Below are 12,500 nucleotides of genomic sequence, written 5' to 3'. Positions count from 1 at the left end.
TGTAAAATGTTTGCGTTTCATTTGATCTAAAAGTCTTCTATTTGCGGCGTCTCCCCTTCCCCCTGACTTTCCCGCGCTGACGTCAGCGCGAAGTTATTTTCATGAATGGAGGGGGCGGTCACGAGGACGCGGTGACGTCAGCGCTCGCGGAAGCCGGAGCGTGGAATGTTCGTAACATTTTGTTGTTGTTTTGGAACTTCATTTAGTAGCTCGGCAGCTCGGCAGCTCGGTCGCCCCCCCGTCCGTCGGACTACACCTAGCGGGCTTGAGACGCCTCCCAGCCGGCCTCCTTCCTCAGGGTTAGGCGCCCACCTAACCGGACATATTTTATACCTTTTTTTTTTTTCTTCTTGTTTTGGTTTTTCCACGCATTTCCAGCCACGGAGTTTTACGCAAGTCCAGAGAGGTAAGACATTCCATTTCATGTTTATTTTGTCGATAAATATAGGAATTTTAATTCGTTTTGGGGCGGGGGGGATAAAAACAAGTTTGCACGTGTTGGAGTAAAAACATGAAGAGGGCAGCAAAAAAAGTTATTCCCATTATCTTGACTTCAGGCGCAAATGTTTTCGATAGCGGTTAAAATGAGGCTAAATTAATACAAGTGAAGTGAATTTAAGTATTTTTTTTACATCCAATGATGGCATTTAAATAATGATATTTAGGTATTTTGGCTATTTCTGTCACTAAAACTGGATGATGCAAGTCAATTATACGACACAATGTACAGATCATTGGCGTTGTCAGGCCTATTTTAGGGGGGCTCAAGCCCCCCTAAAATGTTCTTAAGCTCCCCTAAATAATTTGGTGTTTTTAAAAAAAAAAAAAAAAAAAATTTTTTTTTTTTCAAATACATGCCGACATATTCATTATAAAGTGGCCTGAATATGAGTTAAAATAAATAATCATATAACCTGTCATTATTCACTCAGTTTCCCCTCACGCGTGAGGTAGAGAGCCCCTTTAGTGCGTCGGAATCCAATGCATTCCACTTGTTCATATAGAAAATGCCCACATCACTCAAAATCCAGTCCGCATTTTTTCTGCAACCTTGCTTGCGGTCCTGCAGGTGTACGAAGCACATTAGCACACAGCACTGCAGAACAAGAACCTTGTGTCTGCAATTGTAAATCATTTAGTTTTTAAGTTTTGTGTTTCTTGTAGAATCTATATAAAGTAATATACATTAGCCTATTGTTAAAAAAATGAAAAAAACATCATGAAATATATTTGTTTTATTGTATTGTTACATTAATAGCTGTTGTATTATTATAGGATGGCTTGTTAAACATTTCATAGGATTTTCAGAGGGTGGAAAAACCAAGACATTTAATATAAAACGTAAAATGAATAAATACATAAAAAGAATAATTATTTTTTTTCATTTTGACAGAAAAAATATATATGTACTGCTTGAAATTGCAGCCTTTTAAATTTGAATAATATCCAATATTGCGACAAATATTACAGTATATTTCCAAACATGTTTTTGTCTAAATAAAAATAAAAATAATTAAATTTACAGCAAACTACCCATCAAATCAATAAAAAATGACAATAAATTTCACGTTGTTCTTTACAGCATATTGCTGTAAATTGATAAAAAATATTTTTTTTACGGTATTTGTGTGACCCAACATGTTATTTGATGTGGCCTTCCATGTTATTTTTTGTGGCCTGACACATTATTTTATATGCTCTGGCAGATTATTTTATGTGTCCCGCCGTATTATTTTATGTGGCTTGACACATTATTTTATTTGGCCCGCCATGTTATTTTATGTGGCCGGACACATTATTTTATATGCTCCGGCAGATTATTTTATATGGCCCGACACGTTATTTCATGTGCTCCGCCACTTTATTTCATGTGGCCTGACACATTATTTACGTGGACAGCCACATTATTTTATTTGGTCCGCCATATTATTTTACGTGGCCTGACACATTATTTTATATGCTCCGGCAGATTATTTTATATGGCCCGACATGTTATTTCATATGCCCCGCTACGTTATTGTAAGTCGCCCGCTATGTTATTTTATGTGGCCTAACACATTATTTATGTGGACAGCCACATTATTTTATTTGGCCCACCATGTTATTTTACGTTATTTTATATGCTCCGGCAGATTATTTTATAAGGCCCGACATGTTACTTGACCTGCCCCGCCACATTATTTTATGTGGCCTGACACATTATTTATGTGGACAGCCACATTATTTTATTTGGCCCGCCATTTTATTTTGTTATTTATTTTATATGCTCCGGCAGATTATTTTAAATGGCTCGACACGTTATTTCATGTGACCCGACATGTTTTGTTATGTGGCCCGACATGTTATTTTATGTGGCCTGACGCATTATTTTATATGGCCCGACATGTTATTTGACGTGCCCCGTCACGTTATTTTATGTGGCCCACCACATTATTTTATGTGGCCTGACACATTATTTATGTGGACAGCCACATTATTTTATTCGGCCCGCCATGTTATTTTATTATTTATTTTACATGCTCCGGCAGATTATTTCATGTGCACCGCCACGTTATTGTAAGTGGCCCGCCACGTTATTGTAAGTGGCCCGCCATGTTATTTTATGTGGCCTGACACATTATTTATGTGGAAAGCCACATTATTTTATTCGGCCTGCCATGTTATGTAATGTGGCTGGACACATTATTTTATATGCTCCGGCAGATTATTTTATATGGCCCGACACGTTAGTTTATGTGGTCTGACACATTATTCATGTGGACAGCCACATTATTTTATTTGGCCCGCCATGTTATTTTATTTGGCCGGACACATTATTTTATATGCTCCAGCAGATTATTTTATATGGCCCGAAATGTTATTTGACGTGCCCCGCCACATTATTTTATGTGGCCCGCCAAGTTATTTTATGTGGCCCGCCAAGTTATTTTACGTGGCCTGACACATTATTTATGTGGACAGCCACATTATTTTATTTGGCCCGCCATGTTATTTTATTATTTATTTTATATGCTCCGGCAGATTATTTTACATGGCCCGACACGTTATTTCATGTGACCCGACATGTTATTTTATGTGGCCTGACATGTTATTTTATGTGGCGGGACACATTATTTTATATGTTCCGGCAGATTATTTTATATGGCCCGACATGTTATTTGACGTGCCCCGCCACATTATTTTATGTGGCCTGCCACATTATTTATGTTGACAGCCACATTATTTTATTTGGCCCGCCATGTTATTTTTTTATTTTTTTTATATGCTCCGGCAGATTATTTTATATGGCCTGACACGTTATTTCATGTGGCCCGACATGTTATTTTATGTGGCCTGACACATTATTCATGTGGACAGCCACATTATTTTATTTGGCCCACCATGTTATTTTATTTCATTATTTATTTTATATGCTCCGGCAGATTATTTCACGTGGCCCGACATGTTATTTTACGTGACCTGACACATTATTCATGTGGACAGCCACCTTATTTTATTTGGCCCACCATGTTATTTTATTATTATTTCATTATTTATTTTATATACTACGGCAGATTATTTCATGTGGCCTGACACATTATTTATGTGGACAGCCACATTATTTTATTTGGCCCACCATGTTATTTTATTATTAATTTATTATTCATTTTTATGCTCCGGCAGATTACTTTATATGGCCCGACACGTTATTTTAAGTGGCCGCTAAATTGCCAGAATAAAAAATGGAACTTGAACAGTTTTTCCATAAAAAACAATGTAAATTCAACACAAACATTCTGGCAACTAAGCTGCCATCTTTTTCCTTAAAAAAATCCCCCCAAAAAACAGTGGTATTGTTTTTTTCATTTACTGTAAAATGTTATAAAAATGTTGTAAAGAAAACAAAACACTGTATTTTACAGCAAAATTTTGTAAATGTAAAGTTTTTACTGTAAAATCTACTTAAAACAATTTATATACTTAATAATGAAATCCAGAGGCAAATTCATACATTATTCACTGCTACAAGCGGCCCTCTGATGTTGATCCTAATATGTACATTTATGCGTGAGTTATACGCCTGCACGGACATAGTCTGAATATTTGTGTTTTTTTCTCTTTTTCACACTAGTTTTTGCATGCTTATCGACTTATTTGGTTCTCCGTGATCATGGAAAATATGAATCGGATCAAAAAGGTTCACACCTCTTGGACCGTTTTCATTGCGATCCCTGGAGTGTGACCGACTATTCTAATGCAAAAAAAACAAAAATCCCAGGCTGCCTTTGACATTGGAAACAACACGTGGTGTGCATTTTCAACATGTAGGACAAAGGGCAGCGTGAGGAGTCAAGACCACCAGGGACGGGGGACGGGGGGGTTGACATATCTTGGTAAACACGACTCCCCAGTGGGGGTGAAAGAGCAAATCTTATCTTTGCCTTCCGCGGTTTATTGTCCAGTACGGCACGCTGTAATCCAGTTTCTAAGCACGCCTGTGCGTATTTGTGCGAGCGACCAATTTGAGTCACCGCTTTAAATGTCACAAAAATCTTCATTCCGGGTGGGTGCACAGAATGTGGGAGTGGGCGCTCGTGAGGTCGAACATGTGGCTCCGTTTCCACCCCCCCCGTCCTCCTGTCACCTTTTTCTGGATGAGTCACTTTTCTGTACATGTTTGAGTTATCGGCGTTTATTTACTATTTTGCCCCGATGAAGAGCGGCGAGGGGAGGCGGGGAGCGTTCATGTGGTGGAGTGTTGTGAAAGTGACATAGCTGCGGTGAGCGATGTGATGACTCACTGGGATGTGTGCACGCTCGGAGGGAGGGGACATCCACTTTTGATGAGCCTGTGATTAAATATCGTGTACACAGAGAGTATAAAATATTACTAGCAGGCAAAGTGATCCAATTCAAGGGTTAAGATAATCAATAGGGGTGAATTACCTTTTTTTTTTTGTCTTTTTGCACCAACTTGTTTAAGAAAAAGACCTCTTCCAGATGCTGACTTTTGAACTTTTGCGCCTATAACAATCCGGATGGTTATTTTCCTCTTTGTTCCGGAGGACACCACGTCCATTTCCAAAAAAAAAAAAAAGTGAAATGTGGAGTCGTCAGACCACAGAATACATGTCCACTTTGCATCGGTCCATTTTAGATGAGCTCGGGCCCAAGCGAAGCCGGCGGCGTTTCCGGGTGTTGTTGATAAATGGCTTTTCCGCTTTGTAAGGTAGAGTTTTAACTTGCACTTACAGATGTAGCGACGGACTGTAGTTACTGACAGTGGTTTTCTAGTGTTCCTGAGCCCATGTGGCGATATCCTTTACACACAATGTTGGTTTTCAGCCTTGCTGCTTACGTGCAGGAATTTGTCCAGATTTTCTGAACCTTTGCATCATCATCATCATCAATCTTTATTGCAGACCTTAAGATCCATTAAACATATAAAAAACACAAAACATTAAAAATGCATCGGCCCAAGCGAAGTTGGCGGCGTTTCTGGGTGTTGTTGATAAATGGCTTTTTCGCTTTTGCATAGTAGAGTTTTAACTCGCACTAACAGATGTAGCGACGAACTGTAGTTACTGACAGTGGTTTTCTGAAGTGTTCCTGAGCCCATGTGGTGATATCCTTTACACACAATGTTGGTTTTCAGCCTTGCTGCTTAAGTGCAGTGATTTCTCCAGATTTTCTGAACCTTTGCATCGATCCATCTCAGATAAACTCGGGCCCAAGCGAAGCCGGCGGCGTTTCCGGGTGTTGTTGATAAATGGCTTTTCGCTTTTGCATAGTACAGTTTTAACTCGCACTAACAGATGTAGCGACGGACTGTAGTTACTGACAGTGGTTTTCTAAAGTGTTCCTGAGCCCATGTGGCGATATCCTTTACACACAATGTTGGTTTTCAGCCTGGCTGCTTACATGCAGTGATTTCTCCAGATTTTCTGAACCTTTGCATCATCATCATCATCAATCGTTATTGCAGACCTTAAGATCCATTAAACATATAAAAAACACAATACAAAACATTAAATAAAACATTAAAAACATTAAAAATGCATCAGCGTTTCTGGGTGTTGTTGATAAATGGCTTTTTCGCTTTTGCATAGTAGAGTTTTAACTCGCACTAACAGATGTAGCGACGAACTGTAGTTACTGACAGTGGTTTTCCGAAGTGTTCCCGAGCCCATGTGGTGATATCCTTTACACACAATGTTGGTTTTCAGCCTTGCTGCTTACGTGCAGGGATTTCTCCAGATTTTCTGAACCTTTGCATCGATCCATCTCAGATAAACTCGGGCCCAAGCGAAGCCGGCGGCGTTTCCGGGTGTTGTTGATAAATGGCTTTTCGCTTTTGCATGGTAGAGTTTTAACTCACACTAACCGATGTAGAGACGGACTGTAGTTACTGACAGTGGTTTTCCGAAGTGTTCCCGAGCCCATGTGGTGATATCCTTTACACACAATGTTGGTTTTCAGCCTTGCTGCTTACGTGCAGTGATTTCTCCAGATTTTCTGAACCTTTGCATCGATCCATCTCAGATAAACTCGGGACCAAGCGAAGCCGGCGGCGTTTCCGGGTGTTGTTGATAAATGGCTTTTCGCTTTTGCATGGTAGAGTTTTAACTCACACTAACCGATGTAGAGACGGACTGTAGTTACTGACAGTGGTTTTCCGAAGTGTTCCCGAGCCCATGTGGTGATATCCTTTACACACAATGTTGGTTTTCAGCCTTGCTGCTTACGTGCAGTGCTTTCTCCAGATTTTCTGAACCTTTGCATCGATCCATCTCAGATAAACTCGGGCCCAAGCGAAGCCGGCGGCGTTTCCGGGTGTTGTTGATAAATGGCTTTTCGCTTTTTAATAGTAGAGTTTTAACTCGCACTAACCGATGTAGAGACGGACTGTAGTTACTGACAGTGGTTTTCTGAAGTGTTCCCGAGCCCATGTGGTGATATCCTTTACACACAATGTTGGTTTTCAGCCTTGCTGATTACGTGCAGGGATTTCTCCAGATTTTCTGAACCTTTGCATCATCATCATCATCAATCTTTATTGCAGACCTTAAGATCCATTAAACATATAAAAAACACAATACAAAACATTAAATAAAACATTAAAAACATAAAAAATGCGTCAGCGTTTCTGGGTGTTGTTGATAAATGGCTTTTCCGCTTTGCATGGTAGAGTTTTAACTCGCACTAACCGATGTAGAGACGGACTGTAGTTACTGACAGTGGTTTTCCGAAGTGTTCCCGAGCCCATGTGGTGATATCCTTTACACACAATGTTGGTTTTCAGCCTTGCTGCTTACGTGCAGGGATTTCTCCAGATTTTCTGAACCTTTGCATCGATCCATCTCAGATAAACTCGGGCCCAAGCGAAGCCGGCGGCGTTTCCGGGTGTTGTTGATAAATGGCTTTTCGCTTTTGCATAGTACAGTTTTAACTCGCACTAACAGATGTAGCGACGGACTGTAGTTACTGACAGTGGTCTTCTAAAGTGTTCCTGAGCCCATGTGGCGATATCCTTTACACACAATGTTGGTTTTCAGCCTGGCTGCTTACGTGCAGTGATTTCTCCAGATTTTCTGAACCTTTGCATCATCATCATCATCATCAATCTTTATTGCAGACCTTAAGATCCATTAAACATATAAAAAACACAAAACATTATAAAAAACATTAAAAATGCATCGGCCCAAGCGAAGTCGGCTGCGTTTCTGGGTGTTGTTGATAAATGGCTTTTTCGCTTTTGCATAGTAGAGTTTTAACTCGCACTAACAGATGTAGCGACGAACTGTAGTTACTGACAGTGGTTTTCTGAAGTGTTCCTGAGCCCATGTGGTGATATCCTTTACACACAATGTTGGTTTTCAGCCTTGCTGCTTACGTGCAGGGATTTCTCCAGATTTTCTGAACCTTTGCATCGATCCATCTCAGATAAACTCGGGCCCAAGCGAAGCCGGCGGCGTTTCTGGGTGTTGTTGATAAATGGCTTTTCCGCTTTGCATAGTAGAGTTTTAACTTGCACTTACAGATGTAGCGACGGACTGTAGTTACTGACAGTGGTTTTCCGAAGTGTTCCTGAGCCCATGTGGTGATATCCTTTACACACCGGTGTCGGTTTTTGATGCAGTACCGCCAAAAAGGAATCGAAGGTCCGTAATATCATCGCTTACGTGCAGTGATTTCTCCAGATCCTCTGAACCTTTTGATGAAATTACAGACCGTAGATGGTGACATTGCAATAGCTAGTTGAGAAATGTTGTTATTAAACAATTTGCTCACGCATTTGTTGACAAAGTGGTGACCCTCGCCCCCATCCTTGTTTGTGAATGACTGAGCATTTCATTAAAGGTTCTTTTATACCCAATCATGGCACCCACCTGTTCCCAATTAGCCTGTTCACCTGTGGGATGTTCCAAATAAGTGTTTGATGAGCATTCCTCAACTTAGTCTTTTTTGCCACTCGTGCCAGCTTTTTTGAAACATGCTGCACGGCCGATCTACCAACCGAGCTATACCGCCCATAAATAAAATATTAAAAATATTAAAAAAATATATAAAAAATATTAAAAATATAAAATAAATATTAAAAATATAAAATAGTCGGCACCCCACATCAGACTCAGTCATACACCATCACCAGCATCACCTTCTCCGGCCACGACATCCACCTCCCATCCTCAGTCACTAATCTGGGTGCTAGAATGGACCCTCACTTGACCTTTGAGGCTCAAATAAAACAACTGTGCAAGACCTCCTTCTACCACCTCACTCACTCTCTCTGATGCCGAGAGGCTCGTCCACGCCTCTGTCTCCTCCAGTCTGTGGAACGCTCTCCCTGACCACCTGAGGGCACCACAGACTGTGGATGCTTTCAAAAAAGCCTTTTTTTTTTTTTTTTTTAGATATGTGCATACTAGTTATAGCTATTTGGCTGTTCTAGTTTGTATTTTTATTTATTTATTTATTATCGTTTTTATTTATTTATTTTTTAATACACTGTAGCACTGTAGCACTTTGAGATTGTTCACTCAATATAAAGTGCTTTTTACCAATAAAATCTATTATTATTATTATAAAATAAATATTAATTATTAATAGTTAAATATAATATTAAAATATAATATATTTATATTTAATATTTATATATAATATATTTATATTTAATATAAATATAATATTAAATATTACATATATATATATAAATATTAAATACATATTAAATATTAATAAAAAATAAATAAAATAAATATAAAAAATATAGAAAAATATAAAAAAATTAAATAATGTGGTGGGCCAGATTTGGCCCCCGGGGCCTCGAGTTTGCCACCCGTGCACTAGACGGCGCAGGTGGAACCTCATGGAAGTTGTCGACCCGCATCCTGCTGACTCGGCCTCATTGTGCTCCGAGGTGCGGCTCGCTCACAGTTTATTTATTTTGCGGGATGTTATTTGGAATTCCTCGCCCGGCTGCTCGCTGATGCAATTTCTGTGCGGGATTCCACAGAAGCCGGGGGCGGCAACCGCAGAGAACGAGGAACGAGACTTGTTCATTTTTGAGGTATCAAAAGTGCTTGTTGTGAACACGAAAGACGATTATGAACACATTTAGTTTTGATGTTCTTTTTCTTCCCACACGTTCTGCATTCTTGGAATTGTCCTCGAGTCCTCCTCCCTTTTCCTGCAAAGATCTCTGGTGGCCATACCAACCGTTCCTAAGGGTCGTTTTCCTTCCTCCTCGTGAAACAACGGGATTTTCCAGGAAACGTCAGCTCGAGAGGGTGTGATTCCCTGCCCCGCCGCCTTGTCGCTTTTACCAGTAAACAGCGTGACTCACCGCTCGGCTATGCGTTCCGTTTCCTTCACGTCGGGTCCCACCAAATGTGCTGCGCTGGGGTCTTTCCCAGGGATGTCGCCCTGGCGGTGCGAGGGAAGATTATCTTGCAGGGGGCGGCTGCCGCTTTGCACTAGGAATTAGCAAACAGAAAAAGGGAAACAAGACACAAATCTGTTTGTTTTGTTACCTGCTGCAGCCTTGAACTTGACCAGAGGCCTGCAAGGCTTCAACATGTCAATCAACAAAAGCTGGAAAGTCTTGTTTTGTCCACAATTTACTTCCCGTATTTTCCGGACTATAAGGCACACTTAAAATCCTTTTTTTCCCCCCTCAAAACTCGACAGTGCGCCTTATAACCCGGTGGGCCTAATGTACGGGAAATTTTTGGTTGTGCTTACCGACCTCGAAGCTATTTTATTTGGTACATGGTGTAATGATAAGTGTGACCAGTAGATGGCAGTCATACACAAGAGACACATGTAGACTAGAGATGTCCGATAATATCGGACTGACGATTTTTCGGCAGATAAATGCTTTAAAATGTAATATCGGAAATTATCGGTATCCAGTGTTTCCCATAAACTGCCAAGATACCTGTGGCGGTGGGGGCGGGGCTATGGGCGTGGTCACCATGACATCATCGAGTAATTTGCATAATTTACTACAATGGTTTGATTTTCTCTAAAAAGGCTAAAAAAATGTATACTTACTAATTAACAATAACAGTTTTGTTTTAAACGTCCATCAATCCTTCCATTTTACAATATAATTACAACACTTTATGTACATATTTATATACAGATTTGAACAATACGTTATTCACTGAAATATATTTATTAATTGTGGTTCTTACGAAAAATATATCTTATAAAATATAAAAGCTAAAATGTCTCAAAGCTCTGCCCCTTTAATTAGTGCATACTAAATAATTTAACTTTAGCCTACTACTACAACCATATTATTTACCAGCAACATAAAGTGAAACAGAGGCAGAGGTGTCCTGCCACAGTCAGTAACAAATAAACAGAAAACAGTAGTGGTCAAATACAAATAAGGCAACAACAGAAGTATCCTACACTTCTCTTTTGTAAAGTAAATCTGAACAGCCTATATGGGCATCTACATCAACTATATGATTTGCCTGAGAAGCTGGAGAGGACAAAAAAAAAAAAAAAAAAAAAAAAAAAAAAAAAATATATATATATATATATTTTTATTTTTTTATTTTTTAAAATTTGTGGCGGGCGTAATTCTTTCGTGGCGGGCCGCCACAAATAAATGAATGTGTGGGAAACACTGGTATCGGTTTCAAAAAGTAAAATTTATGACTTTTTCAAACGCCGCTGTGTACACGGACGTAGGGAGAAGTACAGAGCGCCAATAAACCTTAAAGGCACTGCCTTTGCGTGCCGGCCCAGTCACATAATATCTACGGCTTTTGACACACTCACAAGTGAATGCAAGGCATACTTGGTCAACAGCCATACAGATCACACTGAGGGTGACCGTATAAACAACTTTAACACTGTTAAAAATAACACCAAACAAGAATGACAAACACATTTCGGGAGAACATCCGCACCGTAACACAACAGAACAAATACCCAGAACCCCTTGCAGCACTAACTCTTCCGGGACGCTACAATATACACCCCCCTGCAACCCCCGCCCCCACCTCAACCTCCTCATGCACTCTCAGGGAGAGCATGTCCCAAATTCCAAGCTGCTGTTTTGAGGCATGTTAAAAAAAAATAATGCACTTTGTGACTTCAATAATAAATATGGCAGTGCCATGTTGGCATTTTTTTTTCCATAACTTGAATTGATTTATTTTTGGAAAACTTTGTTACATTGTTTAATGCATCCAGCGGAGCATCACAACAAAATTAGGCATAATAATGTGTTAATTCCACGACTGTATATATAGGTAGCGGTTGATATTGGTATCGGTAATTAAGAGTTGGACAATATCGGAATATCGGCCAAAAAGCCATTATCGGACATCTCTAATGTAGACTGCAATATGACTCAAGTAAACAACACCAAAATGTTATATATTCCATTGAAAATATAGAACATTACACACGGCGCTCAAAAATCTATCAACATGTTTTAGTAGGACTTTGGTAAGCTATGAAGCCACACCGCTTGATGGATTGTACTGTGCTTCAACATAGGAGTATTATTATGGTGAAGTTAGTGCACAATTTACTAAAAGTGTATTACCGTATTTTCCGGACTATAAGGCGCACTTAAAATCCTTTCATTTTCTCAAAACTCGCCTTATAACCCGGTGCGCCTAATGTACGGAATAATTCTGGTTGTGCTTACCGACTTCGAAGCGGTTTTATTTGGTACATGGTGTAATGATAAGTGTGACCAGTAGATGGCAGTCACACATAAGAGATACGTGTAGACTGCAATATGACTCAAGTAACACCAAAATTTGAATTGTTCCATTGAAAATATAGAACATTAAACACGGCGCTCAAAAATCTATCAAAATGTTTTAGTAGGACTTTGGTAAGCTATGAAGCCACACCGCTTGATGGATTGTACTGTGCTTCAACATAGGCGTATTATTATGGTGTGTGTAAAAGGTAAGACATATTATCTGGCCCTTTGTTTCGCAATATTATGCAAAAGCAATTTTTCTTACCTTCTGGTACTTGCT

At 39.6% G+C, this 12,500-nt stretch overlaps 1 protein-coding gene across 1 annotated transcript in view; it reads left to right on the top strand.

Moving 5' to 3' along the window:
- Positions 1–360: 360 nt before the first annotated feature.
- Positions 361–12,500, top strand: part of mafk (v-maf avian musculoaponeurotic fibrosarcoma oncogene homolog K) — a 36,808-nt gene continuing 24,668 nt past the window's right edge. The window contains exon 1 of the mRNA XM_062049378.1: positions 361–406. The gene's annotated coding sequence lies outside the window, so the exon portion shown is untranslated. The remainder of the gene's footprint in view (positions 407–12,500) is intronic.

The sequence above is a fragment of the Entelurus aequoreus genome, linkage group LG06, assembly GCF_033978785.1.
Source record: "Entelurus aequoreus isolate RoL-2023_Sb linkage group LG06, RoL_Eaeq_v1.1, whole genome shotgun sequence".
Lineage (NCBI taxonomy): Eukaryota > Metazoa > Chordata > Actinopteri > Syngnathiformes > Syngnathidae > Entelurus > Entelurus aequoreus.
This window is presented reverse-complemented; position numbering and strand designations above follow the sequence as displayed.